This window comes from Pseudophryne corroboree, chromosome 7 (assembly GCF_028390025.1).
Source record: "Pseudophryne corroboree isolate aPseCor3 chromosome 7, aPseCor3.hap2, whole genome shotgun sequence".
NCBI lineage: Eukaryota > Metazoa > Chordata > Amphibia > Anura > Myobatrachidae > Pseudophryne > Pseudophryne corroboree.
In genome coordinates this window covers 334064411-334084258 of record NC_086450.1, presented here as the reverse complement: position 1 = coordinate 334084258, position 19848 = coordinate 334064411, and the positions used below count along the sequence as shown (strand labels likewise).

Here is a 19848-nt window from a genome sequence, read left to right as displayed (position 1 = left end):
GTGACAAGCTCCTCCCCTACTATGTCCCCACTCCAAGCCAGTCTAGTTAAAACTGTGCCCGAGGAGAGCTGGAAAAGACCAACGGTAAAGTAGAGGAGGTTCGCTAAGCCAACTAGGACAAGATAACACCAAGGAAATCTAGAAACATAGTGAGAGGGTAATATGAACAAAACGTGCAGTCACACAGTGACATGCAACCCGATAAGTATAGGAGGAAACAGCGCTGGGTGGGCGTCCAGTGGCCCTGTGGAATCGGAGAAAGGGATTTATCGGTAAGTACCAAAATCCTGATTTCTCCTTCATCCACTAGGGGCCACTGGAGTGTACAATGGGGACGTCCCAAAGCTCCCAAGACGGGAGGGAGAGCGCTGAGAGTCCTGCAAAACCGCTCGGCCAAACTGTGACACAGAGGCCGCAACAAAGTCAAATCTGTAAAACGTGACAAACGTATAGCGGCATTGCCACATAAAGTATTCACGGAAACCCTGTGGGCGGCTGCCCCCGAAGGTCCCCCAGAGCGCGTGGAGTGCGCCAAAATGGAAGACGGATGCTCTCGAGCAATCGCCAAATAAGTCTGTCTGATGGTCAGATGTATCCAATGGGCCAACGTCTGCCGGGACCCCGGCCATTCAGTACGGGAGCATTGTACAGACTCAAGAAGAAATCAGATTGTCGAATAGCTGAAGGCCTCTATACAGAGAGTCGGAGCGCCCTGACAACATCCAAAGGTCACGAATCCGGTGAAGTCACCAAGAGTGTTGAAAACACAAGTGTCAGAGTTATATGAAAAGCGGGCATCACCCCTGGAAGAAACGACCGCTGAGGATGAAGCTCAGCCGTATCCTTATTTAATGTCAGACAAGAAGGCCGACGAGGGAAAGAGAGAGATCCAAGCTTTGACACCCATCTGGCCGAGGCCAGGGGCCAGAAGAAGGACCACCTTCCAAGTGAGATAATCCATCTCCACCAACCAGTCTGAGGTTCCCTGGTGCTGCCGGAGGTCGCAAATGGGGGTTGCTGTTAGAGAACTCCCTGCAAGAAAGTCCGAACTTTCGGCAGCCAGGCTAATATCCTTTGGAAGAAAGCCGAAAGAGCAGAGACCTGAAACTCAGGTAAACCTAGTTGAAACGCAGCCGAGAAAAACCACCCGGAGAAACCAAAGAAGGCGGCTAAATAAAAAACCGAAGGGACAAAAACCCTCGTCTTCCACACCAAGCCACATAAAGTTTCCCAAAGTGGTAAAAATGAGGCGAGGTAACTGACTTCCGAAATCGGAGCCTAGTAGGTATAACCGAATGAGGGAACTCCGTCCTTCTGAGAAGGTCTCGTGAACAGCCGCGCTATTAAACGAAACCTGTGTAAGACTGAACAAAGAAAAGGACCCTGTTGAAGTAAACAGTCCCGCAGAGGTAGGAGCCAAGGTTCCGCAACTGACAACAGGTGCAGGGTGGATTTCCAACTCCTGCGCGGCCAAGCTTGCGTCCCCGGGAGGACTAGCACGCAGTCTCCCTTGATGCGTTGCAGAAATTGAGGTAGTAACAGGAAAGGAAGAAATATAGACTAACCAGAAGGACTAAGGAGCCGTGAGGGCATCCACGGCTACTACCACCAGGGCCCTCGTCCGAAAGTAGTAAAGGGGTAGGTGAAGAGACAGTCGGAACGCCCTGAGGTCGATGCGAGGACTCTACCAACCGCGGATCAGCTGACGAAACTCCGGGGAATGTCCACTCTCCCGGATGCCCGACCTGGCGGCTTGTGGAATGAAGATTGTTGTCCTCTGCACAGAGGAGGATGCAGGTGACCTCTCTCAGCGCCGCACTTGGCTGAAGAGAGGGGAACTGGTCCCGAGGAAGTAAAAATCCTCTGACTGACCATGTTGAGAACCATCTCTAAAAACAGAAAACTGTACGAGAAGATCCTGGATCCTCCAGATATTCAGAGCAACCGATCTGCAGAATGGGTCTCCAGTAGTGGATTGTCCAGCTAAGGAACAAACGTCACTCCCTGCCTTTGAAGTAGGGCCATGCTGTGACCTTCATGAAGACTGTGGGAGCGGAAGAGAGACCGAACGGAAAGGTCTGAAAGTGGAAATGAGTATCCTGTACTACGAATCGTAGAAAAGCCCAATGAGGAAGGCCAAGGGGAACCAGTAAACAGGCATCCCTGATGATTAAGGACGCCTAAACCCGTTTTTGCTCCAAACTAGCAATCACAGACTGAAGGGATTTTAAGTTTAGAATAGGCCTGGCCGAGCCATCTGGCTTCGGGCATCTGTAACGCCGTCTGCAGTACGACTCTTGTCGGCGAAAACCGACAAACCCGTGGCGAGCAACCACTGAGGCGGTTGGACTCCAAAATCGAGTATGTAACCACCTGTGATGAGAAACCTAACCCAAGCATACCGAGACCTCCCAGAAAAAACCACAGACATACGCACACCCTGGGATCTCCCAGGTGGGAGGGAGGCCCGACCTGTGGTGGGTGTTGGAGGGCCTACAATTAGACTGGTCAGAGGATGTTGAACCTCTGCCTCTTACTTCGAGATCCCTTGGTGACGGAGATACCGCCCCTGTCATGGACTCGAAACCTGGAAGGGGCACGGAAAGGTCAAAAGGAAAGACCGGTATAGGTCCATCTTGGAGCTGGAGCAGCAGTAGGGGAAAGAAAAGTGGACTTACCCCCAATGGTCTGAGAAATCCAGGCAGGAAGATCCTTCCCAACCAGGCCCGTAAAGAACTACGCCTCTGCTGCCCACTAGGATTCAATATCCGCCTGTCACGGTCGCAGCAATTGTTCCACAACCTACCTGCATCGGACAAGGTAGAACCCCTGCCGCCGCCTATTTCTCTCAGATGGTTCCTTCAGCAAGGTTGCACCAGGAACCTGCAGCTTCTTGGACCGGCAGTACATCGAGGGGCATACCATTGGAGAGGGCGTTTCCTGCTGTCTGCGGGGAAAGGATAGGAAAACAAACATTGTTTGATACCTGAAATTGTGCATTCGGATGTTTCCAGGCCGCCGACCGGAGCATATCCAGCTTATCCGAAACTGGAAAAGTCGCTGAACTCCGAGGAATGTGAAGTGTCTAGTTCTGACTCCTTTATCTGCAGCATTAGACAAATTGCTGTACAAAGCGCCTCGATATCCTGAGATACTGGTTCAGACTCCATAGAAAACCGACGTCATCAGCATCCTGGACATCTATCGCCTCCCCGAAGAGAGGTCCCGCATCCGCAGATTGGTGCAACAGTGAGGATAGCAACCTTCCATCTAGAAACCTGGGAAGGAGAAATGACGGATGGTGTCTCTGGTTAACAGAGACCTTACCTGCATAAGCTGAGCTGTTCAAACAGGAGTGCATTGCAGCTGCGTTGAGGGCTAATTAAATGTCTCCACCGCACAATACACACTGAATAGGGAATTCTCTGACTGTGTTACGTTTAGTTAAACGACAAGAGAAAAGGTGGGTTAAAGAAGTGTAGCCCTATGTACTCTCTGTACTATATCGTGCAGTAACAGGCACGTTTCTGTTCAGATTTCCCCGCTATTAGCGTACCGAGCCACAGTGGCTATTCGTCTGATGCCACACACATTCCCCAAATTACAAACAGTATTATTACGAAGTGAAACAAAGGAATAATAAAGGGAAGTCATTACCCGCCCTGTATGTACTGCTAATTTAGTAAGAACAGGTGAAAAACATGTTTCTTGAAAGCTCCACTGGTTGCCCAAAATGGCGGCCAGCTTGTGAGTAAAGCCGGGGGAAATTGAATGTGGCAAGGTGAAGATATGTGGGACGAGAACCCAGGTCTGTACCTGGATGTCTCTGTTATAATAAATTTTGGTGGAAGCTTGTATTGCTATTTTACTGTAAATATTCAGTGAGCGTAACAGGCCCTGATATAGAGCATTAGTGTGGGTTCTGACATTGTAAAAACTTCTGCGCTGTCTTGGATCTCTTTCCATCCCTGGCAGCACCTAGCACCTGTCACCCTCCCCCACACAAATACAGCAATAGGCAGAAGGGGGGGGGGGGAGGAACGGAGAAGCGCAATCACAGCAGCCCAATCAATCCTGCACTTTATAGTGCAGATTTAGCACACAACTTACCAGCTACAAATGTCTCACTGTGCCTCCGATTCCCTCTTTCTCCGTGCTGCAGCGTTGCAGAACGGCTGCCAGCACGCGCTGAGCCCAGCAGTACAGTGCGGGATTAAGCTCCGCCCCCCGTAATGGCGCCGGATTTAAACTTGCTAGGCGCCCCGAGTATCCCCGCGCCGGCTCTGAGCAGGGATCTGTGTGCCGCATGCCGCGGCCGGAGACCAGCAGGGGGGGGGCGGCGGCGGGTGGACCACTGGCTCTCTGTTCCGCTGTAAGGAAACCGAGAGTGGGAGTAAGCTCCGCCCCCCGTGATGGAGCCAGATTTAAACTTGCTAGGCGCCCCCGAGTATCCCCGCGCCGGCTCTGTGAGCGGTGCTGAGCGGAGATCTATGTGCAGGGGGAGCGAGCCGGAGACCAGAGCGGGCAGCGGGGGACCACTGGTTCTCTGTGTCGAGAGCGGGAGTAAGCTCCGCCTCCCCCAATGGCGCCTGATTTAAACTTGCTAGGCGTCCTAAGTATCCCCCCGCCGACTCTGTGAGCTACGCTGAGCGGAGGGAGTGATGCCGCCGGAGACTAGAGCTGGGTCAGAGTGGGTTCTGAACCAGGTCGCTGTATAAATTATTCAAATTTGAATACGGGTCTATAGATCAAAGTAAAGTTTCTACTCACCGCTGCTGCTGTTGTTTGATGGAGTGGCCCCGACACGCGCCGCACGCAGCGGTGTCCGGCCGCTTATACTCACCGCTGCCGTGCTGCCAGTATCTTCTGCCGACGGAGCGGCCCCGACACGCGCCGCACGCAGCGGTGTCCGGCCAGTCTCCGGAGAGCTCTGTCTCCTTCAGCCGGGGCCCATCCCGAGCCGCACGCAGCTGCGATGGGACCCCGCTGGCAGCTCCCGCGGAGCAGACTGGCAGTGGCAGAGCTGTCAGTCTGTGCATGCAAGAAAGAAAAATAAAATAATTAAAAAAAAATTCTTCAGAGAAGTCCCAAGAGTAAACCAGCTCCCTTGGGCACTAAAATAAGACTGGCTTGGAGGGGGGACATAGTAGGGGAGGAGCTTGTCACATGGTTTTAAATTTAAAGTGCCAGCTCCCAGTTACTGCCTACTATATCCCCATTGTACACTCCAGTGGCCCCTAGTGGATGAAGGAGAAAGGCTGGTTGAAAGAAACCTGCACCTCCCTCCAATTGCTTTTGGGAGAGGCAACCCATACCTGCAATATCTGAATGTTTAAGCAAAGAGAAGAAAAAAGAAAGACTCTGTGTTGGGGCACGCTTAGAAATTTGAAATAAGTTTATTAAAACTTAACATTTAATTAATAACGAATAAAAGTAATGAGGAGTTTGATACAAAAAAATTGTTCAAGAACACAAAGTAAACATATATATTGACAGAAATCAGGATAAGCCTGATACAAAATTATGGGCACCTGTGGTGAAAAATATACTGAAAAACATAAAAAAATACAAAAAATTAATATTATTAAGGTGCCTGAGTTAATCAAAATTCAAAATTGGAGTAGAGGTAAATGATATGTACATATAATCACCGCAGTGATAATTGTAGGTAAGCACCTAGTCTAAAACCTCATGAGAATAGATGAGAGGCACAAAGGTTCATAATTGAAATGTCAAATGACTGAGGGTAATCACCTGGTAGAGATTCTGTTTACTAAAAGGCTAGATCCTTATAGATAACAAAGCATTTAAGATAAAAGTATGATTATTAAAGATACAAAAGAGCATTGATAAATAAGCCTAAAGGCAAAGCCAATTGTAGATAAATAGAAGGTTTGCGGGAAAGTTGGATAAGGAATAGGTAAGTTTCAGAAGTTGCTCTAACACTTCTGTTGTTTGTGATCAGAGGTCACAATCTTACTGCACCTGATATTCCCAAGAGGTCACCCTACTAGGTACTGATCAGGCTTATCAGCGCTTAGCTTTCAAGGTCGGATGAGATTGGGCGTTGCTGCTGAAATATGGCAGTAATAAACACTAGGACACAAATGAGAGAGTGTAATGAGTAGTGAGCAACAAGGTGTAAGAACATTCGCCAGCCTTCTGCTGTTTTTGATGTCTTTGATGTTTCCCTTTTTTTCATCAGCACAATTCCCTATTTAAAATGAGGGTGATGTCACTATGGACTTCCACCAATCGGAATCCCTAGTGATGTTAAGCCCTCCCAGTTCCCTCCCTCCTCTGCCTTAAATACAGCAGCTTTTTCCTTATGCCCTGACACAGTGAACAAGCCACCCTGGTGAAACGGTCCGTCTGTGCTCAGTGATGCTGAACTCTTTCTAGCTCAGATCACTTTTGGGACTCCCTGGTATTGTATGTGCCCATTTGGACTCCAGTTATTTAACTGATACTGATATATAATCAATATTGTTTTTTTCCATGTTTGCTATTTTTGATCCTTAATTATTGTTCTAAACCATTTTCTGGTATTTCCTTTTAAATGTAATACTTTTTTGCAGAATCCTTTCTGCATAAACAGGGTCTTATACCCATTTTGGTAAGCCTTTACCATGCAGCCTGTGTTTACTTTCCTTTTTCCAATTAATCGTTGATTTCATGATTGTTTTATTTCATAATTTACTTAATTTTTTGTTAATTTGTGATCTCACCACATTACCATTTCTTCTCCTTCTTCTAATTTTCCCACCACCCTTTTTTTCAATAGGTAAGCCTAACCCACCTCTCTCATCCACTGTCCGCTATATATCTATATAAGACAGTGGACAGCAGAAGGCAGGGTTTCCTCCCTATTCTGAGCATATCTCACTTCTATTTTTAGTACCCTCTCATCCAGATGCGAGACCACTCTCTGCAATGCTCACAGCAACAGAGAATCTGCGCTAGAAACTGGACAGCAGAAGTACCTTGTTGCTCACTACTCATTACACTCTCTCATTTGTGTCCTAGTGTTTATTACTGCCATATTTCAGCAGCAACGCCCAATCTCATCCGACCTTGGAAGCTAAGCGCTGATAAGCCTGATCAGTACCTAGTAGGGTGACCTCTTGGGAATATCAGGTGCAGTAAGATTGTGACCTCTGATCACAAACAGCAGAAGTGTTAGAGCAACTTCTGAAACTTACCTATTCCTTATCCAACTTTCCCGCAAACCTTCTATTTATCTACAATTGGCTTTGCCTTTAGGCTTATTTATCAATGCTCTTTTGTATCTTTAATAATCATACTTTTATCTTAAATGCTTTGTTATCTATAAGGATCTAGCCTTTTAGCAAACAGAATCTCTACCAGGTGATTACCCTCAGTCATTTGACATTTCAATTATGAACCTTTGTGCCTCTCATCTATTCTCATGAGGTTTTAGACTAGGTGCTTACCTACAATTATCACTGCGGTGATTATATGTACATATCATTTACCTCTACTCCAATTTTGAATTTTGATTAACTCAGGCACCTTAATAATATTAATTTTTTGTAATTTTTTATGTTTGTCAGTATATTTTTCACCACAGGTGCCCATAATTTTGTATCAGGCTTATCCTGATTTCTGTCAATATATATGTTTACTTTGTGTTCTTGAACAATTTTTTTGTATCAAACTCCTCATTACTTTTATTCGTTATTAATTAAATGTTAAGTTTTAATAAACTTATTTCAAATTTCTAAGCGTGCCCCAACACAGAGTCTTTCTTTTTTCTTCTCTTTGCTTAACCATTACTGACTCTGGGAGCACCACCAACTCAAATAATTATTTAGATGTCTTCATTAAGAATCTTTAAATTTAAACTTAGTATCGTTGGTCATTCCCTGAACAGTTTTCTACAATCTGTGTATTAATCTATGTTCATCATTACCACATTTTTCCTGTGCGGAACCAAACCAAATTTCTGTTAACTCTATACTGAATGTTACAAGAGGGTAAATGCACTATGCTTTAGGTTATACCCATACACACAAAAAACTGGGCAGACCTTAGATGAAGAATGTATCACAATGTTTCAAGCAAACCGAGACTATGCCAAGTATTCAAACCAATTGTCGTGAGACAAAACACATGAGGAATTGTTCCAGAATCTGACTGGTCCATTCCATCTGTACATTGGTTTGGGGTTGATAGGCATATAAGAATGAAAGGTCAATATTGTACTTCATACAAAGCACTTCAAAATGTACAAACAAATGGTGAGCCGGAATATATTCTGCATAAATACAGGTGCTATTACCTGTACTGATGGTGAACCTATTAGAGGTACAAGTCACTCATTTTGGTGGCACAGGGTGATTCAGGCCTGAATGCAGTCCCGATTTGGTTGTAACTGGGCCAAAGTGCGCATGTGCCGTGATGTTACTGCGTCCCTGGTTGCAGTGTTCTGCACAGGAGAAGGGGACCGGTGCTGAAAACAGAGGCGTGTTGCCTCTGGTTTGGTGGTGTGCCGAAGCTGGAGACTGCGTCTTCCAATGCAGATTCTGGCCTTGGCACCTTTGTTTTGCGGTGGATGTTTGAGGCTTTGAACAATGATCCAATGCTGCGTCTTCGGATTTACCCAGCAGATTAAAGAAGCCAGCAATGGGCCCACAGTTCACCACAACCCATATGATATTATGGGGTTAATGTACCAAGCTCAGGAGAGGGATAAAGTGGACGGAGATAAAGGGAGAGCACTGCATATTTATAATGGGTGCAGTGTGTATTTACACTCCGGAGTCCTGTGGCGTAGCAGCTGCACTGCAGAAATCACTGGGAAAATGCCACTGCGACCATTTTCCCGGTGTTTTGCACATGTGCAGTAGGTACATTGCTGGGCCGAGACCTGCGCATGTGCACTAGACTCTGGGACAGTGCTAGGCTCCCCCCAGTGCCCAGAGTCAAGAAGCGCTGCCAGAGAGGGGTGGGGGACCAGGAGAAGAATGCACACGAGCCTCCTCCTCTCTGAAGACACCCCCAAAGGGAAGATTGCTACTGACACAGCATCGCCGATAATGCGCCCGTCACTTGGCACACACTGCCACATTAATACATGGGGGGAAACGGAATCAGTGCACATTTCGTGCACTGATACCAATTCCCCCCATAACGTCATACATCTACCCTAAAGTACCAGCCAATCAGCTCCTAACAGCCATGTTACAAGTTGTGTTTGAAAAACGACAGTTAAGAGTTGGTTGGTTCTTTATCTCTGACCACTTTATCTCTCTCCAGAACTTAGTACATACACACCTATATCTTTCAGAGGGATATAGTTCTTCTATAAAGACTATGCAGAGATGTGTCCAAGGTGTCATAGGCACAGCCATAAACTGTCCTGATGGTCTGCTTCTTAGAACCTTTGCCCTTATTTATCAACGAGTGATAATTTTCACTGTGAGTGATAAATTGCACCAGCCAACCAGTTCCTAACTGCCATTTTTCAAACACAGCCTATGACATGGAAGTTAGGAGCGATTGGCTGATGCAATTTATCACGCACAGTGAAATGTATCACTCATTGATAAATAAGGGCTTTTATTTCTACCACAAGTATTGCATGCTGCAAGATATTCCTTGGTGACTTTATAATCAAAGGCCACCAAACATCTCCAGTAATGTTAGTAGTTTTTTTTTTTATATAAACAAATTTTATTGGCAAGATGATATACATAGTTAGAAAACTTACCTTCACAGAGGCCTCGAGATAACACACAACAAAATAATGCCATGACACAAGACAATATGCGTATAAGAGGCTAATTATAGACATGAATATTTGTTGGAGAATAAAGAACGATCACTGCAGTAAAGAAACCATAAATAATTATCTCCTTTATATTTTTTGTATTGGAAGAATGGCAAACCATTTGAAAGAGAGACAAACAAAGACAAAAAAAAAATAGAGAAAGAAAAAAGTTGGGAGAGCAGAAGTAGGTATGAAAAGTTAGAAGGGAGGGGAGGGGATAAGGGGGGTAACCCGACTGGTCGAAATCTCATCTAGATAAGTGTAGAGACCTAAAATAGGTAAGAGTAAACATAGGTCACTAGGTCAGGAATTAATCACATAAACGCAGGTGTGACATTGAAATAAGAGGTCCAGGGTTCCCAGACTTTCAGAAATGAGTGGGCGGAACCTTTAAGTGTGCTTGTGATATATTCCATCGCATGCATATACCAGATTTTGGCAATAATCTCAACCAGTTTAGGGGGTTCGCAAGTCCTCCACAAGCACGCTATGCAGCACCGTGCCGCTAGGACTATGTGGGTATATAACTTATTCTGGTGGCGGGACGCATCTGGAACACCCATTGAAAGAAGAAAGTATTTGGCATTAAAAGGTATCTGGAGTGACAAAATTGAACCGACTAGAGTTGCAACTTCTTTCCATAATGGAATTAATTTCGGGCAAGCCCACCAGATATGGAAAAAAGAGCCGTCCGCTGGTGTACAATGCCAACATAATCGGGAGACCACCGGGTGCATTTTATTAAGTCTAGTGGGGACGTAATACCACCTATAGACTAATTTGTATGCATTTTCTTTCAATCTAACACAAATAGAACTAGAAGCAAGGTAGGAGTAAATTTCAGACCAGTCATCTGTGTCAAGAGTTTCACCAAAGTCCAACTCCCAAGCTCTTTCATGTGAATCCCTAGTGTCCAAAGAATGGGGAGAGAGTAACGTATATAAAGTGGAAATGAGCACTTTAGTGGGTGCCTTACGGAAGACCAAAATTTCAAAAGGAGATAGAGGTCTAGAGGTAAGTCTTGCGGCAAATGAGGAATGAAAATGTCGAATTTGTAAGTATTGAAAAACATTTTTTTGCAGAATCGAGTGTTTAGCCTGAATCTCAGTGAATGTCAGAAAGGACAGGGTTCGGGTGAACTCATTAAGTAGTCTGATTCCACTATTGTGCCATTAAGCAAATGCAGCAGAACATCCAGGGCAAAAGCTGGGGTTATCAAACAGAGGAACCAGAGGACTTGGATATGGTGCTAAATCAAACTGTTTATTAGCCGAGTCCCAAACATCTAAAGTATGGGATACAATAGGATTACCGGCAACTGATTTAGGGCGGGTCAACCTAGGAAGCCACCACAAAGACGAAACCGTGTGTATGTTAAGGGCTTTAGATTCTATCACTACCCAAATTCATTCAGAGTTAGGGGTATTCTATAAAATACACTGCGCCAAATTAGCTGCCAAATAGTAAGATTTGAAATTGGGGACACCCAAGCCGCCCTCTGAGGTGTGTCTGAGGATAACTGAGCGTTTTACTCTAGGCCTTTTTTTTTACACCAGATGAATTTCATTATATTGTGTTGAAGAAACTTGAAGATACAAGGAGTCACACGAATCGGTAGTGTTTGGAAAAGATAAGCGTAATCTCGGCAATAAATTAATTTTAATGTTATTGACCCGCCCAATCCATGAGATATGAAATCCTCCTCAGTCCTTAAGGTCCCTCTGAAACTGAGCTAACACTTTTGGATAATTTGCTTGATAAAGTTGCCAATAATTTTTGGTAATTGAAATCCCTAAATAGGACAGGTGGCGTCTATTCCAAACAAATTGGAAGGATAGTTCAAGAGAAGCTTTAACCATTTGAGGGATATAAAAGTCGAGGACCTCAGTCTTTTGCTGATTAATTTTATAACCTGAGAGTATTTCATATTTTTCAATTTCTCTAAATAAATGCGGAAGGGAGTACGCTGGGTCCGATATCGTGAGTAGGACATCATCTGCGTACAGAGCAATTTTATGCTCGGTGGAACCTATCTTAATACCTTTAATATTTGAATTAGCGCGAATACAAGCTTCTAGCGGTTCAATAGTCAGAGCAAAAATAAGGGGGGATAGGGGGCATCCCTGAGGAGTCCGGTTAGAAATCAAGAAAGGAGAGGAAGCTATCCCGTTGGCCATCACAGTTGATCTGGGTTTATCATAAAGAGCAGAGATTCCCTGTAGAAAATGATCGTCTAAACCTACATTTTGGAGGGTATGAAACATAAAGGCCCAATGAATCTGATCGAATGCCTTCTCGGAGTCCAATCCCAGGACCATGGCCGGCACTTTCTGCCTATGAATAGCATGGATCAAATCGATCGTGCGGCGAGTGTTATCAAAAGCTTGATGGACGGTTTTAAAACCAACTTGGTCTGGGTGGACTAGCGAAGGAAGTAACGGTCCCAATCTATTCGCCAACACTTTTGCATAGAGTTTAATGTCTACGTTCAACAGTGAAATAGGGTGATAATTGGTAACTAATTCTGGGTCCCGTCCTGTCTTTGGTGTGACAACTATATTGGCCAAAGAGGTTAAAGGGGCAAAAGAAGCACCATCGAGCAGGTCATTAAAGAAAACTTTTAAAAAAGGGGTAAGGATGAGGACAAGTTTATTATAATATTGGGGGGTAAACCCATCAGGACCCGGTGCAGAGGAAGATTTGAGTCCCTTAATGACAGCTACAGTTTCTTCTTCTGAGATGTCTGCATTCAATCCCAGTAACTGCTGTTCACTAAGTCGAGGAAGTAACTCACTAGAAAAGAAGGCGGACAAATAAGTAGCCTCTGACAGGCTATGTGGAGACGAAGAATTAGTTAAATTATATAAATTCTGGTAATAAGAATGGAACTCAGACACTATGCATATAGGATCATAAACTCTTATTCCCAAGTCGCGTCCTTTGATTTTATGGATCAAACTGGACACCCTTTTTTATCTAAGTTTACTCGCTAGAACCGAATCTGTTTTGTCCGCTTTATCATAGTATTTTTGTTGAAGTCTCTTTAATATATATATGCTAATTTACATGATAAGATAGTACTGAGTTTACCATTGAGCAAATTCATTTGAACCAACAACGCTGAGGAGAGGTGTTGTTTGTGTTGATTAAGAAGTGAAGAGATTTCCAGCTCTAAATCAGATATTTCTTTCTGAGCTTGTTTACGACGGAAAGATGCTGTACTAATAAGTTTACCTCTTATCGTAGCTTTATGGGCTTCCCAAATGTCAAAGTCAAAAATATTACATAAAGAGAACATACAAACTGCACACATTTAAGTCGCTATACTTGCAAATATGCGTAGCGAGCACAGCAATATATGGTAACACACGCATTTACACGGACGTGGCACAGAGATGGATTCGACACTTATTTCATACAGTACATAATTATAATAATATCAAGCACCAGACATCATGGAGATTTAAAATTAGCTAATGAATTAATGTCATGAATGTGTATTATTTGAACAGAACCAGATACACCCGTCATGTTTAATATTGAAACAAGCAGATTGGTGTGTAGATTAATTTGATACTTGTTGTGAAGTTGTGGGACATTGCTGCGGATAGTTATGATTATATGTATAAAAGCTACAAATCACTTTGTTAGAACAATGCAGTGAACAGGGAACTGAAGACAACCCTTTTGGCAGATTTCAGGGCTGAACCTGATCAGCATATACAAAGCAAGAGAGACCCCTCCCCCAGGAACTAGTCAAACCGGAAAGTAGTTCCTGGCTAAGAGAAGAGGTCAGAGTTCAGTTGCTTGTGATCTCAGAGAACAGATGTACTGTAGCTACACTCAGAACCAAGCTGGCATCCAGAAGAAATGGCTTGCTTATCACCAGGCTCCAAGCGAAAGGCTAAGTATTGAATCCACATGGCTGATTGGCATAGAATAGTTTAAAGTAGTTGTGAAATGATTGGTATTGAATAGTTAGTGGAGATACAAATGGCTTAAGGTTAATGAGGCTTGTGCAGTTGTGTGATTGTTATGTGTTGGTGATAATACTCTATGAAATCTGTAATGAATTGGAACAGTAGACAATCTGTAGCATAGTATTCCTGGTATACATTTATGGATGGTGATTTATAACAGATTATAGTAGTTTTACATGATGCATCTTGCTGAAGGCTTGCAGTCAAAACATACTTCCTTTTGTTACTGTAGTCATGTGCTTGTAGCAATGGCAGGCTGATATGTGTGGTTACATTGTGATCTGGTCTTGTGATGATTCATATAGCATAGCCAGCATACCATATGCTCAGGTTATTGAGATACTGAGTTTGTTTGGAATGTGAAATTGAATAAGATGGTTCTAGGAAGTTGGATTGGAATGTGGAATAAGATTAGTTGGTTTGTAGAAAATGGCTGCTGCTGGGTGTTTTCTCCTCCCCCTTTGAACCATGTGTTGCAGTCTTTGGAATCATGGGAGTTTTCCCAAAATGGAGTCTAGCTTCTGTCCCATGCGGTATTGTAGGGTTGTGTATATAGGGACAGCCAGTATGGGTAAGCTCAAGTATTCTCTCCACAAAGATTCTCAGCATTGACTAACTGCGCAGCGATTGTTTCTCACATGTGTAAGTTTCTCTGCAACCATATTGCCTTTATTGTTATTGTAAGCCACTCTCTCTCTCTCTCTCTCTCTCTCTCTCTCTCTCTCTCTCTCTCTCTCTCTCCTTCCCCTTAAACGTACTTGTGTCTTTATTGTATTATATGTTAGTTACTTGGTTAGATATTTTATGTTATTTTGGTAGTGTATAGCTTGTATTGTATTATTCTTTTTGAACGTTCATTCTCTCACTAAAGGCGTTAGAACCTTAGACCGGTATTTGGTTGATTATTGTATTACTAAGGGGTTCTCAGAGCGTCATAGTCGCTCATACAGCTTTTAAGCTAACAAGGTTACACTGCATTACATCTACACATTATCACTGCACAAATGTTTACAGTATAAGTACATTCCTTAAGGTATAGTTAAGGGCGTACCCTTGCGGTACTTTTTGCGCCAATTGCGTACTGTGTTCTTTAACCTTTAACGTGTTTTTAATAGGACAAATATTATAGACATTGTCACAAATAACACCTTTAGTAAGCTCATCAGACATGTTAAACTAAAAAAACTCGGAAATGGCAGCTTTAATATCTTGAAATATGGAAGGATCCAACAGAATACTATCATCTAGACGGCATGTTCGGGATTTATGTCAAAAAGCTAGAAAATCAAGCAATATATAGGGAGCCGCATGGTCTGTCCATGAGAAAGGTGTAATACCTGCAGCTATAACCATGGGAGCAAAGGCTCGAGAGACGAAAACCATATCTATACGAGAACAGAGTTGGTGAGGACCAGAGAAATGCGTATAATCCCTAGCATTTGAATTTTTAAGGCGTCAGGAATACAAAACAGACAGCATAGTTAAGCCGGTATCAAGATTTTGAGACATACAGAGTACTTCCGGGGAGTGTTTTAAAGGGTATGGGGCGGTTTTATCAAGGGTGGGATCAATCACTGTGTTAAAATCTCCTCCAATAATCAAATGCCAATGTGCTAATTTCTCAATTGGTTTAAAGAATTTTGAAAAAAAAAAGAACTTTGAACGGTATTGGGCGCATATAGATTAACTAAGGTTATCTGCTCCATCCCTATTGAACCCAGTAGAATAAGATACCTGCACTCTGGGTCCGCAGCAAGCTTGGAGAGGACAAATTGAACCTGGTTAGAAAATAAAACAGTCACCCTCCCCCCTCCCCCTTCCCCCGTTTTTTACATGAGGCCGAAGCGAAATAAGTTTGAGGAAAATGCTTACTCTTTAATTGAGAATGGTCACCCGTTAGGTGCGTCTCTTGTAGTAGTATTATATCTGCTTTTTCATGTCTACAGGCTCCTAAGACCAAGGTGCGATGTCTAGGGGAATTGAGATCATTATCATTTACAGAAAAGACCTATAAACCCATAATAATAAATCAGAGCTGCAAAAAACTTCCACACCCCCAAACTGGAATACAACCTGAGGCAATGGAGACCGGTCGGGTTTGGAGAGGAAAGAAGGGGTAAGAAAAGAGAAAAAGAAGAAATAAGACCTAAATAGGAAAAGACCCTGAAAGTAATAGACCCCAGAACAGGGTCTAAAAACAGAAGTAACTGAATAATATCTCACACAAAAACACAAAGGGTAGCTAAATGAGTGTGAATATGTGTGTGTGTGTGTGTGTGTGTGTGTGTGTGTGTGTGTGTGTGTGGGGGGGGGGGGCAATATAAAACTGGGAAAAGAAATGGGCTAGAGGCCCTCATTTGCATATTAACATGAGGAAAAAGAGAAAAGGGAAGTTACATATCTGTTCCACCACAAAATGAGGGGAAGAGGAGCAAATATGCAACATCACGTATCCGCCTAACAAAAACAATATCAGAGTAAACTAGAACGAAGAAGTAAGAAAGAGTACTCTAGACAGTTTCCAAAGACAACTCGCTAAGAGTGCAGTCCTTAATAGACCAAACATCAGGAAAAAGCACATAGAAAACAGTCAGAATAGACAATGTGGTAAAACATAACAGGTCTAGCTACTCAGTAATAAGTATGTGGAGAGAGGAAAAAAAAAAAAGATTAAATCCGAGGCATTTCATGGAAATACCTGTACATAGAAAAACACTAAAACAGCAACCGAAAATACATAAATGTGAATATAACATTGTGAAGGCGCAACGGGGAGAGATACTCCCATAGTATCAATTGACATGAGAAAAAACAAGGCAAATAGCAGACACCAGAAACAGATATCGAAATATCACATCAGGGAGGAGCAGAGTTGTCCCCTCTACTTAGCAGCGTTGGGGTTGGGGAGACTCGTGAGAAGGGCGAGGGTGAGAAGAATCCGGAAGAATATCCAAGTCCTCTAACAATTTTTGACCCTGTTCCAAAGTCTTGGCTGTTCAGACAGTATTGTCAGCCAGAACCTGCAATTGAAATGGAAAGTTCCAGCGATATTTCACATTGTGCTGACATATTTAGTGATAGGTTGCAGGTCCCTCCTCTTTTGAATTGTAAGGGGAGCAAGAGCTTGAAATATCTGGACGGTCATATCTTGGTACGTGATATTTGGGGTATCTCTGGTTGCGATGACCAATTTCTCCTTGGTACGATAATAGTGTAACCGTGTAATGATATCTCTGGGCTGCTGACCCACGGATGGTTTTGCCCGGAGGGCACGATGGGTCTTTATCCAAAAGCAGTTCATCATCTCGTAATTCGGGAAGGATGTGTTTAAAGAAATCTCGAAGGAAAGTTGGAAGACTGGAGGGAGAGGCGATTCTGGTATATTTCTGATTCTCAAGTTGTTCCTCCTTGACATATTTTCCAGGTCCTCCTGCTTCTCTTTGAGGTCACTGATTTCAGAACGTACCATCAGTCTTAGTCTCTAGGGCATCTGTACGGGTGCCAAGGGCATTCAGATCAGATTTAAAATCATCCACTGCCCTTTTATGTTCCTGCTGAAAGGTAATTTTAATTCCCTCAACCAGGGTGGTGAGAACAGCATGAATGTTCGGGACAATATCTATCTCAGGCGGAGAAGCAGGTGGAGATGAGCTTTGTCTATCGGGTTGTTGTGAAGAAGCTGTGGTTTTAGGAGTGCTCATAGCAGGTGTGGTAGTATTAGTATTTTTCTTTGTTTAATTAGACATAATGAGGGTAAGAGAAAAAAAAGGGTAGATATGGATACGGAACCCTTTGATGCAATAAAAGATGTAAGGGCCTCTGGAGGGCGCAGTTAGATCATCACACGTTAATTGTAGGCAATAGCGTGTATGTCCACGCGGAGAATTGTAGGAGAGAGGTTAGGTGCTTGTGTAGACCAGAAGAATAATAAAAATATAGCTGAGTCCTCAATAAATCCACCTCATAGAGAACAGGGAACTGTCCCAGTAGAAGTCATAAACAGAATGTCACTGACCACAGGAGGGAGCCAAATGTCCAGAGACGTGAACAATGGACACAGATTAACCTTGAAACAGCATGCAGCTGCCAGGTAGCAATGTATCCTTCCTTTCACTGTACATTACTAGAATCCATAGCATTAGTAGAGAATAATGAGGGGGAGATGGGAGTGAGGGGTACTAGGTGTGGACCAGCCAGCGATCCCAGCATCCCTGCCAGTCTCTGTATGCACAACAAAATTTGGAGCCATAAGAGAAGAGAGCAGGGGCATAGAGAAGATGGCCACCTCTCAGTAACTATTACTTGTTGGCCCACCTATTCCTGCAGTGGCAGTCAGGTGCAGGGCGCCAGTGAGGTGAGTGAGGACTCCGATTAGTGAGGGGGGGAACACTGGGTGTGCCGCTGTGAGGGAGCGCTGGATCATCCCGCCGCCAAGAGCTGGGGAGGCTCACCTCATGGCTGCATACAGCGGCGTCTGCAGGGCCAAATGGGCTGGTGGTCAGGAACTTTCCGGCCAGGCAGCGGTAGTAAGCAGCAGTCAGGTGGAAAAAGGCTCTGACACCATCCAGCGACCTCACGGCAAGCCAGGTCAGTGATAGCCAGACAGGCTCAACATCCGGAGAGGCCGATCCCGGCACCCGTGGCCTTGGCTTCTGTAGAAGGGGTAGGCCACAACCTGCAAGGGCATGAAATCATGTCCCTCAGCTCCGCAGTCATCCCTCGGCAATTCACTTCAATCCCGGGTTGCACAGGAGGGAGAGGGCCTAGAACAATGGAAGCTCAGGGAGGTATACGGGGTAAAAGAGCTATATTGGGTCAGGAGCTGATCCAAGCTGCTCACAATGTTAGTAGTTTTATTGATGCCAGGTGTCCTGAAATCCTATTAACAAGAACCTTGGTCAAGAGAACCTGTCTAAAATGATCAAGTACTATGCAAATAATCGGTTAGCAGTAGTCTCCTCCGGAGCATGTTTCTTATCGGTAAGCCAAAGACCAGATATCTTAAAATGGGCATACACTAAACAATTGCCTGGCAGATAATCTGTGGTTGGAATGAAAACCTGGTAATGGATGAGAGCAACTGACAATCGATCATTTGCTACCAAACACTGGAAAATGGACAACACCTGTTGTTTATACAAATTGGTTAAATCACAGGTTTTATCCATTTTAGAGTGTTAGGTAGAAAATGGTTGACTGTCAGTTGCACTCATCTATTAACAGGTTTTCATTTCAACCACAGATTATCTGACAGATAATTGTATAGTGTATGCCGAGCTTTAGGTTTAAGCAGACAAAATGCAGGATCTAGGAATGTTATGTACACTTTCTTACACCTCAGCATGTTCCTGTAAAAACTATGGGAAAGGGCATCAGCCTTGTTATTCTTTGATACCTGTCTGAAGGAAATAGTACAATCAAACAGAGAAATGAACCCAGAAAACCTGTCTTGGATTCATACTTTTAGCTGAATCAATTTAGTGTAGGTTTTTGTGATTAGTGTATGCCATACATGATGGATCACACCATGGCCAGGGATTCCATTCATCAAATACCAATTTCATGGCCAATAATTCCTTCTTGCCTACATCACAATTCATCTCTGCAGATTCAGAAAAGTATGCACAAGGATGTAGATTACCAGAGACACTATGTGGCAAACGGGAAATTTAAAAAACCCTGTGGCGCAAGGTTTTACCCACAGCCGCGGGGTCTTGCTATTCAATTGCAGGACTGAAAGTGGGATTGGATGATTACTACAGAAATTTTTATAGAAATCACTGTCTTTTTGTTCGCACCTCAAGAGCAAGTCTGATTTTTCCTAAAATTTAGGAAAAATCACCCAAATTGCTCTGACACAGCTTGCTATTCATTGACAGGACTGAAAGTGGGACGCGGTAGTTTCTATAGAAATTTCTATAGAAATCACTGTCTTTTTTCTCGCACCTCAAGAGCATGTCTAATTCCATGGACTAAATAAGCAATTGGAAGTTTCCGTTTAGCTTAGCACCTTCCAAAGCGGTGTCTTCTTCCTTCAGCACTGGTAGCCGGGTCTCCTGCAGCAGTGGTTAGTAT

The 19848-nt window shown here is 43.8% G+C and overlaps 1 protein-coding gene and 2 pseudogenes across 1 annotated transcript in view; 2 read left to right on the top strand and 1 right to left on the bottom strand.

The window, feature by feature from the left end:
• Positions 1-19848, top strand: part of PDXDC1 (pyridoxal dependent decarboxylase domain containing 1) — a 409736-nt gene that overhangs the window by 202470 nt on the left and 187418 nt on the right. The window lies entirely within an intron of this gene.
• On the bottom strand, positions 5974-6092 carry LOC134946427 (5S ribosomal RNA; annotated as a pseudogene).
• Positions 7031-7149, top strand: LOC134947380 (5S ribosomal RNA; annotated as a pseudogene).